Source organism: Larus michahellis, chromosome 10 (genome assembly GCF_964199755.1).
Source record: "Larus michahellis chromosome 10, bLarMic1.1, whole genome shotgun sequence".
Lineage (NCBI taxonomy): Eukaryota > Metazoa > Chordata > Aves > Charadriiformes > Laridae > Larus > Larus michahellis.
In genome coordinates, this window is record NC_133905.1 from 1,551,688 (window position 1) to 1,572,265 (window position 20,578).

Consider the following 20,578-nt stretch of genomic DNA (forward strand, 5'->3'; position numbering starts at 1 on the left):
TGGTGAAATCAACCTGTATTTAAGCAACAGTGTTTACACACAGAAAAAGAGATCATGAATTACAAGCGTCATGACTTCTTTAGGCTATCACACAACTAATGTTTAAGCAATGAGATTCTTAAACGAAACAAGTTAACGATGGCATTATTTCTAGCTTAGAAACAGAGGAACCCATAACATAACCCCAGTGCAAATTTGCAAAGAATCATGAGTTCATCTGTGGCTAAAATATGAAGAGAAGCTATTTCAAGGAACGAAGGATGTCCTCTTAACCTGTGACAACAAATTTGTTTGTTTTTTTCTCTTCTCAGTAAGAAAGCAATTAGGTTTTTTTCCAATAAAAATATCCTTGTCCATATATAAACACTCATGGTAATCATGTAATTACCTTACCCAATCAGATTAAATTGCTGTCAGTTGAGTTCCCACTGTTGATTAACTTTCATGTACTCCAAAGCTAAATGAAGTCTTTGGTAAAGTCACTTAGTCATTTACAAAGGTGTCTCTATGATTCCAAAAAGTATAACAGCAATATATTATTTGCTATAATCATCAAATGTCCAAGGTCAAGGATAGATCACAGTGGAGCCCTTTTTTAAAACCCAAAGAAATACAGAATTAAACTACGTTGCTTATTTTTGTGTTTCTTGCCATGACTTCTAAATGTAATAGTAACCTTTGACCCCCACACATTAAACACCATAATTATGTAATTAAAACTAATTATGCAATTTAACATACATATTTTTGTCCTACAACAGGCAGGTCAATTACCTCACTCATTGACCTTGGAAGCTTTCACAGTTTAAACAAAACAATGAGGCTTTCAATTAATTTTAAAGTACAAACAGAGAAGGAGCAGCAGAACCACAAGTCTTCAAGCTATATTGCACAGATGGGTCATTTACCAGTCCCTTCACTTCGTATTACGTAAAATAAATCCCTCGATCAAAACTTGTAAACATCTTTCTTTCTTATATGTTTCTACCGTTAGAAATGTTAACACATTTGTGAACAAATCATACAGAGATTACTTGCCAAATGCAAGCAAGAAAGGAGGCAATATATTATTTTTCTTTGACCTGCTTCTTTTCTTCAGTATGATTTCGCTCAGTACATCTCTCCCTGTTTCACCTGCACTTTCTGAGGTCTTTTTCTTTCCCCTTTTTTCTTTGTTAGCTTCTCTGTGCCATTGCTCGCTGTAATACCTGATAGTAATTTATATATTATCAAACTCCTGTAGCCGTTGTCTTTTCCAGTTTGTGTTTGCGTCCCTACCCCAGCCGCAGGATGGTGTTTCTCATCAGATCCTGGCTCCTGCAGATGACAATCCAGCACATTGAGGGAGCTCTGGGCTGCAGAAAGCTACAGCTAAAACAAACATGGTAAAGCTCTAAAAAACATTCTAAATTTTCTAGTGCCGGAAGCTTGGTACAAGTGAGAGACACTTTATGAAATTATTGAAACATATTTCACCTGGATAACATCTTTATTCTCTTCATACACTAAGGTAAGCTATATAAACCGCACTGAACATGTTTAAACTGCACACGCAGTATTACATCGTGTCCAAGGAACGTCTTTCTTTTCAAAGAGTAAAATTTGCATCATAATTGAAACACATTTTTATTTTTCAGTAAACTAAATTCCACTCACTAAAGAACAATTCTTAAAGCCAGCATAAGCCTCTACATTAAAAAGGATCGCATTGCGCTATCTTGTTTTTTCAATTGCTATCTTAGCCACAAACAGATCTACAGAAATGAATAGGCTTAGCCGTGAAGTAACGACAGGTACGTACACCAATCAAGCTTTAAGTTGTTTCCTCTAAATGCGATTTTATGTGGGGGTCAGAAAATAGTCACTGGCCAAACGCACGTGCAAATCTTCGCTTACTTCTTGAAAGTAAAGCAAAAATATCTACAGCGCACTGTGCTCTGGTGTAATTTCTAACACCATTTTTGGAGTCCTTTTGGTTCTCTGCTTTAATTGGGCCTGACTCGCACAAGCAGCTCAAAAAGATATCAGTAAACCTTTGACATAATGGGAACAAGGAGCACCAAACTCCCAATGAGGAGTTACAACAGGAAAGGAACAATTTAAGATGGTAGCAGGCCTTATTGCAACATAAAACCTCAAATTGGATCTGATTTATGTAAAGGAAACCAATATATTGAAATAGTGCCCCAAACTTCTGGACAATAGTTTGAAGGAAAATAATACAGTGCATGTATAGAAATTCTATCCGAGGGAACGGAGCAGATTATTCCTTATACTCTCATTTAACAAAAAGGTTCCTTCTGTTTTGAACGGAACATTAAAATTCTATTTCAGCTCATAGAGCATCCCAAACAGAGCAGCAAAAGAATGTGTGAGGGAGTCCAAATATGGTGCTATTGAAAGAGAGTAGATTAGAGGAATTGGGACAGAATCCTACAAGTGGCTAAATAGCAGCAGGAGCTCAGCTTCACAAACAGCAGGACACTGTTCTTTCCAGACGTGAGTGACATAATACAGGCAAAACAATCAGGATTTTAGCTGATAAATGTATGCATTAGGAAAAGGCCCTGCTGTAGAACTTTCATACTCAACAAACTTTTAGGTACACTCCGTAGATGTAATTTACACTGCAGAGCATTTTGTCTTAGATGAACACATCCTGTTAATCCTGTAAAACAGAATCCTTTATAAGATAAAGACAATAATTGTTAAGAGCCTAAAGGAAGAAAACATGAGAATATTTGCCTAACAATTCAGGAAATGGATAAAGCCTAAAGCTTTCATAGTTTGACTCAGCTTTAGTTCTGTCCTGAGCAAGTCTATGTATATTAGCTTAACTATACATAAAAATATTAGCCCCCAAATATCTAGGATATTTAGAATAAATAACAGAATCTATGTAATCCCATTCATTATTAATAAATCCCATACTATAGCAGTAGTATTAGAGAAGTTTTAAGGTTCTGAAGGGAACAGTTGCATTTGTAAAGAGACATTCAGATATCAAAATACGATGCACTTAAAAAAACGGAACGGTAGATCATTTTGATTTCTAAATTTGATGGGATTTTACAAAATCACACTTTCATTCTAAACATGTATTTTTCACTCGTGCTATTTTCAAAATATCTTTTAAAAGGCTGAGATTCCACTTACTTTCCATCTTATGCTACAAGCAACCAGAAGAAAATTTATTCAATTGCTTTTTAGCTAGGGAAGTGCAAACTATTACGGGTAAAACATTCATCTGTCTTCCCTGTCCTCCACAAAATATCCTCGTGGACTAATTACTTTAGTAAGTTGGAAATAAATTATAATCCTTAGGTCAAGAACAGATTTCAGCCTGGAGTAGAGGCCACACTTCCCTTCCACTCTCATTGCGAGACAAGAATTTGTGAGTGCTGGGGTACGTGCAGGAGGCCTGGCAGAGAGCTGAAGAACACTGGAGCACACCACAGCTCCACCCATCGCAGTACCCTTTCTCCTGTGGGGGCTCCTGGTATAGTCTCCAAGCTTAAGCAACCTTCATGGCATACAACTGATGCGTTGCCAACAGTACCCCAGCATTTAATAGCCTCTGGTGGATTTTTTTTCCCCCCTCATGAATTCATCCAATCTCTTTGTCAACCAGTAAAAACTCTGGCACCCACAGCATCATGCAGCAAGAAGTTCCATAGACAAACTGCAGTTTATAGGAAGAAATACCCCATCCTCCTCCCCCTGGCCCGTCTTTAGTTGTTTGGTTGTTGTTTTTTTTAAACTCCCCAACTGCTAATTTTATTTAACACATGGATTAATTGTAACGTGAGGGATAGTAAGTAGCTGTTTTGAATTCACTTCTTCATCACGGATGGCTTTACACTTTCTGGAGACGCAGCGGCATTTGGTTAAACCTTATTAGTTCTCCAGTTACCAAATATCAGGTTGACCGTTTTTATTCAGAAATCAGTTTAAGAGGAAGTCGTGCCTTTGGGAACATCAGCTATAGTGATTAAGGAGCCAGGACAGAGAAAAGGCCAACCAAAAGCACAAAGGCACAGAGTTCCCCTGCCATGGGCAACTACATAAGAACATCAAGACATCTGCAGAATTCACTTGAAGACTGTATTCCCTGAGCCCTTTCTCAGCACATCACCAGAGGTTCATCTACCATGTGATCCCAAAACAGGCATTTTGCATCACACGATTGAGTGAGGGAACATGACAGATGACGTCCGTATCTCGATAATTTGATGGACGTGTAAGCAGATTTATGGTCATTTCTTCTGGAGAAAGACCAGCTTACAGAGCAGATGAAGTTCCTGCGAGCTGGCTCCAGTCTGGGGATCTTGTCACAGGTTGGCCATCTGTGATGTTGATGTGTATGACTTCTGGAGATCTTTCATAAAACTGTACCATCAGGAATTTGCAGTGATGAAGAGAGAGCCGTAGTATTCAGCAGTCGTAGCTCTAGTCCCCTGCTCAGCTGCAAAACAACTAGACGACGGTGCTTTTCTGTTACCTGCAGCGTTGTGCCGTTATTGAAATATGTAGTCATCTTGTTCTCATCACCACGGGGAGTGTGACTTATTTACATGTACGGATGTATTGCACATTTATAGCATGTTTGGTACAGAGCAGAGCAGCTCTGTAAAAGCTGATTAAGACATTATGCTGAACTAAAAATTGAATGCTTTGTGAATATCTGCGTTTTGGCCTCTCCCCAAATGTCTTCCCCCCACAAAGTGAGAGAGGACAGCTGGAGTAGACTAACTTTCTGTACACAAGAGACTTTTTTTTCTTTCCTTTTGAAGGTATTACTTGCATGTTATTACATTTACATAAAGGATCTTTATTCTTTCCCATATATAGTAAGTTGCACTCCGGAATATGAACGTTGTATAGCCATTCCCTGCCCCCCAAATACAAAATAGAATTATCCTCACTGTCATTCAAGCTTTTTTTTTTCCCCATTACAAAGAATTGATGCAAATCTATTTCTGTTTGGTCTGTTTTATGCTGACAGCAATTAATTCTAAAGCCTACAGCATAAAGACATACAAGTATCACATATGTTTTTAATCTACAAGCAAGTTATCCAATTATTTTAGGTAAACTTTATGATCACAACCATTCTTACCAACTCTGATATGATAGGTTATTTTCTTCTTAATGCCTTCAGACTCATATACACTGCTATGGGGAATATATTCTTGAACATTCCTCGTGTTTTACCTCCTGATCTTGAAATAATAATATAATCAATGAGCACATTTTGTTTATACTACTAGTAAAAAGACACTAAAAGCATGCTGGGAAATAATATTCCATGCCTTAGGACTCAAACAAGTTCTCTTTCTAAATAGAGCTTGTGTAAATCACGGACAAAGTTGACAAATTTCACGGATTAGTCATGGTGAAAATATCAGATTTCATGGTTTAAAACAGATTAATAGGAAAATCATATTAGAATCCCAATTATCCAAATTCTGCACGTTGTTGAAGAATTAAATGAAAAATAGTGATAGTTCCGGAGTCCATTCACTTATTTACATTTGCACCGAGTCACATACACAGCGTGAATCTTCCTCATCAACCAAATGCCTCGCAAAACCTCAGCAATCTGTATTTAGCCACATCAGGCAAGACACACTGGAACCAGGACATCAGGAATTATAGAGACTACAGTACATTCAAGCTATTTCAATGCATTTTTCCACCAAATCGTCCTAACGTGAAAATATTTTGTCACCTTATAGAAAAACTTCAACTAACAGAAGAAGCAGACTTTGAAATGAAAGCTGCTGTTTTCACAATTATTTGTATTTGGTGCATTTAATTAAAAACTAGGGAAAGAATCTCCTAAAGAAGTTCCACTTTAACAGAATATCTCAGTATTCTGGTAAAAATATAAAATTCTTACCACTGAAAAACAACATTTGGAGTTAAGAGAAACTATCAGTTTTCATGTAAAACTTCATGGCTTTTAAGTCTTTCATGATGATGTAATTTAAAGTGAGGCCTTATTTAAAAGAGAGGTTACATACAAGCATGTGATTCAAAGAGACTTGTTGACTATATAACTATTTGGCTTGATGCCTACATCTCTTCTACTTAGCCGTATAGACCACTTGTCATCTTTGCGTATGAAGACAGCCAATTTGTCAGACATTTGCTTTAATTCTTTTTCTTTGTCTTCTTTACAGTATCCTTCATATACATCCTGGTCATCAATATCATATATCTGACTGGAGGATGGAAATTCATTTGTGTCTCCGTCTTATTTCCTTTGCATGCAATCCTCCTGGGTCTTATAGGATGTACTTAATAAGAACCACATTATGCTGCTAAAGGAAGTCCTTGAGCAGACTTTGAGAAGCAGTATGGCAAATTAGTTTCAGAATGTGGAAGGTCAGGTTGGAAATAAAAAGCTGCAGTTATCTGCAATATTTTCTGCAGTTCAGAAATTATAAGAGAGTTCTAACTTTCAAGAAAGGATTTGTTTCATGTTTTTCCTTTAGAAAGCTGGACTAATATATCCACAAACAATAATGGCTTAGCTGAAACTAATTAAAATTAGCTTTTAGTTAAATTCACATTTTTAATATATGAGCAATCGCACTTCTCTTCCAAGTGTATTTAAATGCTATTGTTTCCACAAACTAAGAACATTATTTGCAACAAAATTCTATACCATTCAGATATTTAAATTTAAAAGTGTATTTGAGTTTGAACATAAATAGCCCTTTAGATGGCTGGAAATGCCAGGTTTATAGCTGTCCCTGCAACCTTAATTCTGCCCCCTGGTGTCTATAAATTATGGTTATTTCTAACTAATGATCACACATTATTTTTCACTCCAGGTTCTCAGTGTCATTCTGTTCACCGACTAAATGCTTCTTACAGAGTGCGGTTGATTTTCAATACTACCAAAGTTTTTAGAACGCCGCTTTTGCTAAGCATCTCCCTAAACTATGTCACTATTTGCTTCCTGGGCTTCTCCGTGCCGCTCATCACCATCTCTGAATATCTCTAGAACACTAACAAACTGCTCTCTGCATCTTCTTTGTGATATGAAGAGAGCATTATCATCTGTGTGGGAAACGGTGGTGCACAGACACTGGGCGCAGTTTCAAAAGTCAGTGTTTGTTGCAGATGTCTTGGTCATTTACTCTAATGCATCAGGCTTGCTTGTGTAAAGCTCTTCAAATTTTATAGTCCTTTTCATTTCTGAAACAGTTGTATAGACTTTAACATGTTATATTTGACACATCTCTATAAAATAAAATTGTACATTTTATTTTCCTCATTTTGTAGATGTTAAAAACCGACTTTTGTCTAGGCAGCCCACAGAACTGTTAGAAATGGCCTAAAACTCAGAACCACGCCTGGTTTCGCTCCTGATGACCAGATACTTTTACTACCTTAATGGCGGTGTTTTCATTGCTTTGAGGTACCGTGACTGCTCCAGACATCTGAGACGGGTCATGACTGACACAAACAGAGGTTCACACAATATCTACATTCTGCTCTACACAATTTTTTAGCACATATGCAATCTGTAGCGAGAGAATGGGTAGGGCTGAGTCGACCAAGTAACATTATTGTCTGTGTCTCCCACGGTCACTGTCCCATTGAACATGGAACTCAAGGATGCATTTAGTATAGTAGATAGCAAGCACGGAACAGCAGTGAGGTGCTACAGAAAAGGTAGTAAATGGCTGTATAACTGAAAATCACTGTAACGTACCAAAAAGGGCACACACACACAAAAAATTATACGAGCTACTTTAGACCTGGCACTTCCTAAGCTTCCAGACTTTTGATTTGCACTGTAATGTCCATTTAATGAAGCCATTTTCTTGACTTGCAACATATATTTGCTGTATTAAAAGACAAAAATTACAAAAAACTTTAATGATGGCTTGTCAGTATCAGAGGCAAAGTTTGAGCTCTTCAAAGTGATCAATTTTTGGTTCTTAAAATTTTGGGGTGCAAGAACTTCAAAAGACATGTTTGATTTTCTATTGACACTGAAATGAGAAAAAATCCACACAATATTTCCTTTACAGCTCTGAACACAAGAGAAAGGAACACAAATTTTGGACTAAATTTGGTCAAAACGTTGACATAATAATCTCTCCCCCATCTTTTCATATACTGAAAGAAACACGCAATCCATGTTTGTAAAGTGCCTTAATGACCTCAGATGAAAATTACAGAAATGCAAAGCAAGTATAATTGTTGTTATTATGATGGAAGCGTCTAGTTCTACTCACTATGTTCACTGCCTTAAGTAACACAGTGGGTAGCCTGTTATTACTAAAGGAATAAACTTTTTCATCAAACACTCTTTATAAAAATATTTCCCTGGAAATGTAACACAGCATGTAGCAAGACTACTACAATTTTCCATCAACTATGAGTACATGCGGCATAGGTACTGTATTTAGATAATTTTACTTGAGCTTTTTGGCAATCGTTCCTCTCAAGGAAACCTACATTAAGCTGAAATTTAGAGTCTGTTATCCCCAGGCCAGCTTCATTGGAATTTTTAATATGGCACTGTCTATTCAACAGTTGTGTGTAAAATGCCAATAAACTGGCCAGAAAAGAGCTGAAGGGCTAATTGCCTTTTAACTCCACTGTGATGATAAAGTCACGTAGAAAGAAAGGAAAAACTCCCACTGCTTTAACAAGTTTATCTGACTGCCACTTTAACATTCTCTGTCTGCATGCACTTTAGTGCATTCACCAATAAAAGGATAAAAGCATTCAAAATCCTATACCCCCAATAACTAAGAAAGTCCAGATTCAAAACGTCTGCTCTGCTGGAATCAGCCCATTAGGTCAGCTAGCTTTTTGCGTTGTACTTGATTTCAACTGTACAGTACATACCAAGGAAGAATTTCCTTTTGATGCAAAAGATTATAAATCCTTAGGAAACTGGAGTGAGAGAAGAAAAGGAAGGATACCGTTTTGAAATAATAATAAAAAGCAGAAACTGCTTCTCCCAGATGAAGGAGGAAAGAGTGCCAATCAAGTCAGTGGTGAAATTCCCATTGACTTTAATAGGATTTCATCTCAAAATAAAACACAATGCAGGAAAATATAGCATCATTTAATTTTTAATGCTGGATAAATATATAGTTTCAATTTTCAATTCTTCACTGTTCCTTCAACCACATTTTATATTCTTCCCTTCCAAACTTCCCTCTTCAAAAATCCAGTTTTATAAATACAATTTTTTTTATCTGATCGTGAATGAGTTTTTCTACCTAACTCTGGTTGTTCGCACAGTGTTACTTCTTATTGATCCATAACTGAAAGTAGCCATCAAATAACGTCAGTTACGGAAGTCAATATTCATAGACAAAAGGCGCGTTTTCCTTTGCCGCTGAGTGATAACCACTCTTGTCCTACTTGATTCCACAAAATGAGACGGTTATTAAAAGACATTTCACGGAACGACTGAAAGGAAGAAACTAGCGGTCACTTAATTTTTTGCTGGACCTGTATGTTCACTTTGACCGGAGAAGGAACACAATCGGCTCTGATATTGAACTGACCTGTTCCACTTCATAAAATAAAAGCAGCAGTAGAGGCGTTGTGATTGCCAGCTGCAAACCACTGAGTTGTTTTTCTATTAGAAATCTCTTCCATGTTTTTCTTATTGTAACCTGGAAAGAGTACAAAATCTGAAATCCGAAGGAATTTCTATAGAAAAGAATACTGTTAACACCAAAAGTTCCTCAAGTAGTCACCAAAGCAAATGTTATATCATATTACAGTAAAATTTAAAAGCAGAAGTTCAAACTCAAAATGAAGTGTCCTTCAAAACAGACTTATGTGCATCAGAGCCTCTGCATTAATGGACTTATTTCCATACAGTTCTGCATTTCCCTTCTCCATCATTTTATAATTTGTTCCAGATTTTGTTATTTCTTTCACATTTGAAGGTATATTGTTCCCCATTTGGTTGATGAAAGGTTGAACTGGGTGGAAGTAAAGTGAAATGCTAGAGAGAATATGAAAACAAAAAGGAAGTTAAATTTTCAATTTGTAAGGTCGTAACAAAAGTAAAGAAAATTTAGTGCTCAGGGAGACCCAGAATGTTCATGTTCATAGTAAAAAATAAATAACTTTGCCATCCTTTCAAATTTAAAATGCCAATACCTAAGGGAAGCAATGAATTTATCCATAAGAATACACTACTTTGAGGTTGTCACTGCAGTTCACGGGTATTCTCTTAGATCTTTGTGACTAGATTAGAAGGCAGAGTAAACTAAAAGATCAAGCTAATCTAGGATAAACTTCTTTTCCACAGTTCAAAGGCACTGGCCTTTCCACAGGTTCAATTGCAGGTTTCTTTGAAGATGTGCCCTAAAGTTCATTAAAGAAATTTCACTGACTTGAACTGATTTCAACATTAAAAAGATAATGCAAGAGCTTCATTGCCAGAAAGAACCTGACAGACTGACTTCGAAGCTTTTTTAGGTGGTATTAGATTATTTTTTATAATTCTTCCAGCCTTCCTTATTTAAATAGATCTTTGTGTTTAAAACCTTAAGAAAACTTTAAAAATTAAATTTAAGAAACCCTGAAAACACAGATTTTTAAAAATCCAGTAAAAAATCCTTACTTAATTCTTTCTACAGAATCTAAACTCAGCATCACTGATTTTTTCCCCCTGGTTGACTGGTGGCAGTTCACGCAGTGAACTGTCGGTTATTGCTTAAGTAGCATCTAATCTGTGCATAGAGCTTTGCAAAGAAATACAATGGCAAGAAGAACTGCAGTCGTTAACAACGTAAGACTTATACAGATGTACATAGCCTTGTCTTGATAACAGGAGCTCCATAGCCTGAGTCAATAGTAATGTGAAGAGGAAAACACGGTTAAGATTTTCTCAACCTCTGCTGAAATCGAGAGACATATTTGCTGATTGTATCTCCAGACTTACACTTGGTCATTAAGATAAACGTTTGGTTTTTTACACTAGGGTGAATGCTAATCTCCTTAATCAGAAAAAAATAGTAATTGTTGGTACAACGGTCTTAGGAAGGAGACTTTTATTAATAAAGTATCTGAAGAGGAGGCTCTTCCTAGAGAATGGGACTGCGCATACTCTCAAGATGTGTTATGAAATAGCTTGCAACGAATTACAATTATAGACATTTTTAGTACATAACACTGCACGGATGACATGAAAAAAACTGGCACAAAAAAGTTTCCCAAGTCAAGGGTAAGCATATCAGCATCAGTTTTCAGAACAAGCCGGCACCCTCTAACTGTCCAGCAATACAAGCTGCGGTTCCTGGTTACTATGGGCTGAGACTGCTGCACCAGACTCGCCAAATGGTACTCTTGAATTTCACTCGATTTCATGTTTACTCTAAATACTAACTTACTGGCCAGATTCTGTCAAATACAAACCCCATCCCGGAGTCTGACAATTGTTATTTTGTGAACACCGCTAATGAATGGAACTTGCCTTCTTGGACAATAAATTCTACATATTTAGGTCAATTAAATACTTGCATTTCCTCAAAACATTGCCTATAGGACGAGCCAAATATTCTGGCGGTACTCCATTCCACCTTTCAGTTATTCTACCTTGAACCTTTATGAGAAAATCCTAAGCAGAAAACTGTCAAATGTACCAAGGTTTATTTGAAACACATCATCCTCGGCTTTTTGATGTGTCCTTTGTTACTCTTTTTCTTCGTAAAAGCACACAGCTGTCTCTTTAAGCCTATTTATTTACTTTGCTTTTTTGAGTTCAAGATTTTATCTTGTAGCTTAAAAGAAAAAAAAGACAGAACTACCTGTCAGTGTTGACACATTTAGGCCTTGTAGTAAAAGCTGTCAAGATATGCAGCTTACTCACGGAAACTGTGTTTTATCAGAATAATGGAATTGATTACAAAATAATTATTAAAAATATGACAAAATGACATACTGAAGATAAAACAGACATTCACATTAAAGCTTTTGTCATTTAGCAAATCTCTTGCTGTATATTCAACCTGTTGCAGAGACGAACAAGCAAATATTTTACTGATTAAAAAGATATTGAAAAACTGATCCTTCTGTCACCTAGCTTAAAGTTAACCACATAATGTGATTAAAGCTTAGACACACATTGACATTTTTTTTTTTAATTTACACAATGAATTTCCAGAATTTTGCCTACTATCTTGCATACGATCTACTTTAATGTGTATTCCACACACAGAAAAAATTCTACGACATAGCAACATTATCAGTTTACAAATTGAAACAAGCAAAAGTTTAAAAGTTCCGGATTAAGATTATCTGTTCAGCTTGAATTTTGCACTTTATTAGACATTAATTATGATACAGTCCTTAATCCTGCATATCTTGTTTTTCCCTGGGACTCAGAATGGATGTCAGGCCTTCACCCGTGACCAGCTACAACTCTGATACATCTTATCTTCAAGCCTGGTTAATTGAGCACTATTCAAACACTACTGTCAAAAAGAAACTACTAATTTCAGTCAGGCTTTTCTAGAGCATTCTTTATTATGACATCATGGCATTAATTTACGTGAGTATTAGCATCCACTACTCGGTTGACTTGTAGTTATCCTCATCTCTCTGGACTCTCTTCAGTTACTACCATTAAGGATTTTGCTCAGCCAGTTCCAATTTCCCCTCCATCTTCCATATTCCGTCATTCTTATCCGTGTCCTCTGACCTCCACCATCCCCTCCTTCGCAGTTTAGCAGCCCTAATTTTTGTCCTCATCTCATGAACCACCAACCATGATTCTCACCTGGCCGCGCAGCTGCCTCGGCTCCACCGTACCCCTGCGGCTGATTTACCATTTCTTTTCTAGCAACATATATTCCTAAACTCTTTTTCTCCTGCCTCAAGGTTTTTAATCAGTCTCAGTCCTCTCTGCATCTCTTTCTCTCCTCTCAAATCAACTTGTTGAGAAAAATCCCAGTCATGGACTGACCGACAGAGCAGAAGATAAAGGAGAGACAATCTCTCAGCTTCAGGCCTGGGCCTGGCACAAGGGAAGGGCTCCCAAACCGAAAACAAGGGGAATCTTGCTCAGCCCCAGAGCTGACCACACAGACGGAATCCTAGTTGTTAAAACCTAATGATATCATGCAAAGCGGGATCCTTCTAAATTAACCAAATTTAACGTTTTAACAATTTAACATTTACTTGGACAACAAAAAGTACATCCATGAAATTAACACTGTCCAAGTGCTACCACTCAGGACACTATCGTGAAGCAATGGGATCAGTAAATCTTTTCAAAGAAGTTTCCGCTTGTATTGTTTACTAATTTGGGTTGGGTTTGGGGTTTTTTTAACCTATATCCTCTGTCTTGCAAATAGCTGAGCCTTTTCAGCTAAGCACATGGAACCATTTGTGCGGAGTATAAACTCCTGAGACAGATAACCTCACTTGGCAAGGGTCCCAAGTAATTTTATAAAATTATCAGCTAAAAGAAAGGGTTTCTTTATGGGACAGGTCAGACAACCTTTAGTAGAAGAAAGGATACTAGGCAGGTCTGTAAACTGGGAATATATAATGCAGATAAATAAGCCCATACTACTTCTTAATTGTAATAAACTGTTTAATTTGTTTCTTTTTGTTGTTGGAACCAGAAAGGAAATTTTGAAGTGCTGTAATTATAAAATAAAAAGATGTAGAAAATCTTGGTTGATAATTATTTCTTTAAACAGCTGAAAAAAACCTCTATTAAAAAACCCCAGCAGAATAACTTGATGCATTCTGTGTAAAAAAATTGTAAAAAAAAATTAAATAATTTTTACAAATTGATATAATGGTATTTACGTATTGATATATATTTCACATATTGATATAAATGTTCATATAGTGATATACTTTTGGATTCCTTCTTGCTAAGGACAAGAAAATCCTACAGTATGACAGGAATAAAAAACTGTAGTATACATAAATATTTAACAGAAGGAAAAAGGATACATAACACTTCCAAGCTACAGTATTGCCAGAGAGAACGTTGCTATTTAGAGCTGATTAAATATATTTCAAATAATCTTAATAATCAAATTGAGAATTATTTTTTGCTTTTAAAATTTTGTACAATATCAGTTATTTGTACCGTCAGATTGTAAAGTCAGAGTACCTGTACTGTACACCTTATTCACAGCTTATAAAATATTGCTCCTTAGCGTACCACGTACTTCAGTCCTCAAATCACAACGCACAACAATAATTCAGCATTCAGACAAATAACGCTATGCAAAAATTAGCAAATAGGCTGCATAAAAGAGTTCAAAATTAAGTTAGAGGAACAATTATTCACAAACCGGGCCAATAAAAATAGATAAATACAAAATAATTTATGAACAGGTCATAACATCTTTGTAGTTGAGTTTCTCAAAATAGAAATATAATAGTACCTGCTTACAAATTGTTTTGTGAAGTCTAAATTTATTTTAAAAGAGCACACATTATTAGTAGTAATTGACACCAGATATTATTATGATTAAAGATGCAATCAAAGGCCTCTCAGAGGAACATAATGCATAATCCTATACATAGTACCTGAAAAGAATGGGGAGCTTGAACAACACCCTTACGCTTCAGCAGCGAAGGTAAAACTTGCTTTTATAGGTTGATGTAAGAGGTTATGTTTGACTTTCAACTGACGTTGATGGATTGTAGATCACACCTTCAAACTGAGCTGGATGAATTCCAGTTTTCATAGGTGTGATATCACTATCAGTATCGCTACCACAGTCAAATAATTGACCATTGACATCACGCTTAAATTGTAAGATTTTGAGTCTATGGGCTGCCGTGTGTTTTATACTACAGTGTACCATGAGGGCCCTTAAAGCATTTCCTTTTAATTTTTTTTCTTCTGTTAGCTGGGTTATTAACTGTATTAGCAGTATTTCCTATTCTGCATATAGGAAATACCTGCTCATACCAGTAATACCTTGTCTAACTGTAAAAAACTAAAAGGAAACTATCCACTATCCTACACTCCATAAATACATCAAGCTCTTAGGCACATAAAAGTGAGACCCTGCGATCCTTAGTTAATACCTGATAGATCTCTGTTAGAGTATTTTGGCTCCATCTACACACATCCCACCATTAAATCTGATTCAACTTAATCCTGTTTAAAATTAAAATAACGGTGACCTGCTATTATTTACCTTACTGAATGTTAATGCTTACTATAAGAGGAGAAAACACAACGAAGTAGAAGAAATTAGAGCAATCACAGCCATTTGAAATGTTAAGTATTTTTCAGTTTTTAACATGTAACTATAAAATTAAAATATAAGATATTTTACAATCAGATTTATTTGCTAACAAAAAAATGGTTGTCCGTGGTCTACAATGTCTGTTGAATTCAGCAAGTGTGTGGCATTAATTGTTAGGACAAGGACCATTCATAGGAACGCAAACACATTTTATCTTCCTTGGGCACTTGGGAATGACTGTTCTTTTGCTAAGATACTGTATATTTTGTTCTATGAGAATGCTGTGAAAATTCAACGTCATGAAATTAACGCCTCACATAAAATTCAAAATAGTTGGTTCCCAAGGATGATGATGTATGAAGGATGATGACGTAATTCCCTTAACTTTTACCCTATTAATTTCTGCATCAGAATTCCATTTTCCTAAAGAGTGTAACCATAAGATATTGGCTCTTTTTTTAACTCTATGAATGAAGTGAAATGACAAAAGCCTTGGGGTTTTTCCTTTCAAAGGTAAAAAGCCCACACCACATTTTAGTCCATTCATTTACACCTTGAGATCAACACAATCTGAAACTCCAGCTAATTCCACGATACATTGTCCCACTGAAATTCTATATTAATTAAATATTTGAAAGATGCTTTAGTTCTACAAAAAAATTATTTTTAAATAATAGCGATTTCAAGAATCCTTTATCTGTAGATGTTAGGTTATGTTTAGACTTGTAAAGAACTTTCTCTTTTCCTCGTAGAGGAACGTAAAAAACTATATACATCTGAAAACATTTTATTTGTTAAAATTCAGTCATCTCATTTCTGTTTGTTTGTACCACAAACAGATGCAGAAATGTATAATATTCAGTATAGACATGTCTAAAAATGAAAGGCAATAGCGTATAAGCCAGACTCAAATTCTTTCTCAGCATTAATTCCACCCTTTTTTCCTCCACCATGCATTCTTGCCCCTTCTACAACAGTCCTTGAAGTTTAGCAGCTTGAAATCATATGTCTGTCCGTTAAGCTGCTCGGTATGTGAAACCAAGTTTGTAGGAGACCCATAAAATCAAACAAGATCAGACTAAATTATCTGCTGCTGATCTGTGCTGATACATTGCTGCTAGTCACTAAAACAGCCACTTTAGGTCCTGAAAAAAATTCAAGGGGCAATGAACCATGATATGCAATTTCATTGAAAGTTAGTTAAGCACGTTATCTGACAGAGAAAGCAATTTCAGCATCCTTGGTTGTCAACTTGGAAAACAGGAAGAGTGATCGTTACCTCTTTAGCACTAGTAGAGAACATCTGAAGTATTACAGCACGAAAGCTCTTTCATTAAACAAATGATCTCCTACTGACTAGGAAAGCATTCAACTATTTTTTAATTCTGGGATAGAATTATGCCACAAAATTTGTACGCAGAACTACTTGAAGAAAATAAGGCTGAACTTCAATCACTTTCTCCACTGTCATGCCCGTGCAGATACCTCCTCCTATATGCCAAGTATCTGAGATCAGATCAAAACGTGGGTGTTGGGCTTTCACTGCTCCTTCTTCTACTTTTGTGAAGACAGTGCATCAGAACTGCTTTATTTACCTCCCACTATAGAACCGCAACCGAGCAACTGTTTTCTTCTTGCTCCTCTGCTCTTTCTCCTATATCACGCGCAGAGTCTGTTTTCCTCTTAGCTTTATACCTTCTAAGGTAAAAAAGGTACTGCAGCAGTCACTTAAATGTAGTGTTTCCAAATGCTTTCAGATCACCCACTAATTCTAAATGAAATTAGAATTCTAAATGAAATTAGAATTAGCTACAACTCTAGAATTAGCCACAACTCCCTTATATTTGCTATCAAAGAGAGTATGAAAAGGTGTATAAAAAAAAAGACTGTATTTATGCATGAGCATCCAGAGGAAAGTCTTGATCTTGGAGGAGAGCAGTGTGCAGGTGGTGAGCAAATTAAATCTTCCTTACTTTTTAATGGCATTCTTAAAAATTCTCCAGGACTTTTGATTTGTATGACTTCCCTCGTGGTTAAAGCCATGAGAAAGTAACTAATAAAGCCGAAGCCCCTCCATTGCGCGTCATGTATCTTCAAGTGATTCCCTCAACACATCCAGAATTTTTTGCTTAGCTGGAACACAGCATCTTAAATTAAGGTTTCAGAATGACAAGAATCCACCACAATTTTTTGATGTTTAATTGTCTTCACTGTTACAAATTTATCTCTCATCTGTCCTGTGAGGTTCTTTTGGTGTGAAATATATGCTATAATTAGTTCCATCACAAGCTTCCCGTCATCCTATGTGGTCTCATCTTCATGGAAGTGACCCATCGGGCTCCTCTGATGGGATGCATCAGGTTGGATGAGGTGTACAAAGCAATCTCCTTGGCCCAGGCTTCTTCGAGCCTTGCTTGCTTCTGGCTGTCCAAGCACTTGCTCGGGTCTCTGAATGGTGCTGAATGTCTTGCAAAATTGCCAATCTACTTTCCCCCTTTCCAAGATATTTGCAGTTTTCAGCCCCTGAATGTCAAACTTGTGGCTTCTAAGTGCTTCATCCCCTGTTTTCCTCCACAGTCATGACTGTTCTCTCCGCTTTATGCTCTTCACTCATCAGACTTCTTTTACTTTTGCTAATTTCCACTTTCTCTGTTCCTGCTCTCACTTTGCGAAATATCACTTATATCCATGAGGTTATCTTTGTTACAAATTTGTTCTTTTCCTCCATTTTTAATGGGCTTACTTTTTAAAAATTATTTCTACTAGCCTCGACCCTTTCCAAGATATTTATCTGCCGTTTCTCAAGTTTACCTCCAAGCATAATGTCGCTATCTTTGCTTTCAATGGTTTTCATAACTTTTGCAACTTGTCACATACCATCATCTAAGTTAGATGACAATATGGTAATACCAAAAATTAAAGATGGAAAAAAAATATTTAAAAAAATGTATCTATAGGCAGCTATAGGTCAAAAGAGGCACTAGAACATTAAAGTGATAAAAACTGAGAAAATATCTCCCTTATAAAATTGATAAAAAATAGAATCTTCTAGGTTAGACACGTTCGTTCAGAACTGCCAAAAAACATTGGTGTATTTATCCAGTTTGACATACACACTTACCTGAGAAGAGGGGGGAAAATAAGCCAAAGAAACACAAGAATCATAATCTCTTTTTTTCTCATGAGAAAAAAATTAGACAAAAGAATCATTTCAAGTACAAGTAAATCCCTATTTACTCCCTACTTCCTGCTGTATTTCAAACGACCAGGATAAACACCTGAGGAAACAACTTGAAGAGTTAAGAATAAAACTGAGGAAGAAGTGAGTACGGATGTACGAATGATGTGATGAAATACTAGAAATTATTAAATGCATTAAAACTCTGCCTGCTATTAATAGATGAATAGTCAACCATAGCAATACACGTAAGATACTGAAATCCTTATTATAAAGTACAATACACAAAAGCAACTGATATGCCTGGGTTATGTATTACTTATGGTCCGAATTATGACAGTAAAGCATGAAGGGTGTGGGTTAAAGGTACAGCTACAAGACCTTTTGAATCACGCTCCTAATTATGAATTTTGCAAGCCAGTATCTCTTAATATTGAAATATCCACCCTTGATATTAATATCTGAGCTTCTTTATGGACTCAATTTAATTACCCACATTTGAAAAATATTTTGGCTCTAATAAAATAAAACTTGTTTATTGTTGTTCCAACAAATATATCAACCCTGTCCTCAAAGACTGCCAAACCTTTGGCTTTGAGAATAAGCATCTTTTAAGTCTTTGATTCTTTGAATACTTATCTTCTCTGAGTACATCAAGGAAAATGGCAAATAAATAAATAACCCAACTTTGAACTGTTATGCCTAAGACCTTCAAGTAGCAAAAAAAAATATTTGACTGAGGTACGTTACAGTACGGAGTCAAACTTTGCATGTACAGCATCATGGCACACAGGAAAATGAGAGCCACTATGCACAATAATAGTTATGCTTTTTAATGCGCTCTAAACACACAAAACATCTTGTAAATCAATATAATGCATATTGGATGTATGTCTTTATCTTTTTTTTTTCGTATTTTGGTTTTGCTCATCAGCTTGGAATACTTCTTTTTTCTCCTTAAGTATAAGGTGAAAGGAAAAGCAGCAACACTCACAGACTGGTTCACGAAGCCAACGAGGTGAGAGCTGTGGAACGCTTTCTTGCACTGACCTTCTCGATCACTTGCACTCCTGCCGTGCCTGATTAGCTCCCTGTATTCTCAGAGACATTACCATCAGTTACGGAGCACCCACAGTAACAAACTGAAACAAAAAGATCTTTTCCACTCCTAAATTCTAGCAGCTTTTCCCACATCAAATACTTCGCAGGAGACATCACTAGAGGAGGCACAAAACGATGCAGGACTCGATAAGATGCTCGGTAATGCAAACCCCACATTGATAGCTCTGCTATGACTACTCAGTACGGAGGGGCAGTGCATGCAACAAAGGCAAGGAACGCTCGTTAAGTTGTGGATCTCAGCTGAGTTCCGTCTCTTGTTTCAATAGTTCTTTCTTGTCCCCACGTTTTTCGTTGAGCAGCTACCCTCAACTGAGAGGAAATATTCACCACCGTCTGCACGAACAACGACAGCTCTGACATTTCCAAAATTAGTACTCCTGCTCAGGTTTATTAAAGACTGGCTTATCTTCTGTTGTGAGCAAACACTTAGTGAGTGTACAACATACAAACCACAGATCTCCTTACTATGAACAAAAGCGAAGAATGTCTCTCCCGGAGACAAAAAGCCTTAGCGGCAAAACTACGTACCAATCCTAGCAATTTACACTTTTAGAAATAACGCCGTTTCTACACCTACACACAAAAAGTGAAGTATATCAGTTAATCATGGCTTCTGGAAGAGATATTCAGATTCAATCTGTCAAAATTAATGGTAATTGAAAATTTCTAATGAAGGCGGGAAATTACCCACTTTAGAGCAAGAGAATGCAACGGCTGTAAGGTGAGCACACGGCTTTCCCAGCTCTCCAAAGCCTGTCACAATCCTAACAAACGGTGGGGCAAAGCTTCCCCTGCCCCCCAAAAAGCTCTGCACGAGAATGCCCAACGACTATTTTATAGAATTGCTTTCAATAAACTTCCCTAAGCGCACAGTTCCTGATTTGTGACATGTCCTTTGGTTTACTGAAAGTGAAAATTCAAAATCACATTTCTCATAACATTCAGAATTATTGATTTGTATTAAAATTTTACCTATTATCCATTCAAGGACTTAAGGCCCATCATGCTATTCACAATATAAATACCTTTTTTTCCAGAATTTTCAACAACTCAG

The 20,578-nt window shown here is 36.5% G+C and overlaps 1 protein-coding gene across 6 annotated transcripts in view; it reads right to left on the bottom strand.

The window, feature by feature from the left end:
• ERC2 (ELKS/RAB6-interacting/CAST family member 2) overlaps nt 1-20,578 on the bottom strand; it is a 510,348-nt gene that overhangs the window by 62,102 nt on the left and 427,668 nt on the right. The window lies entirely within an intron of this gene.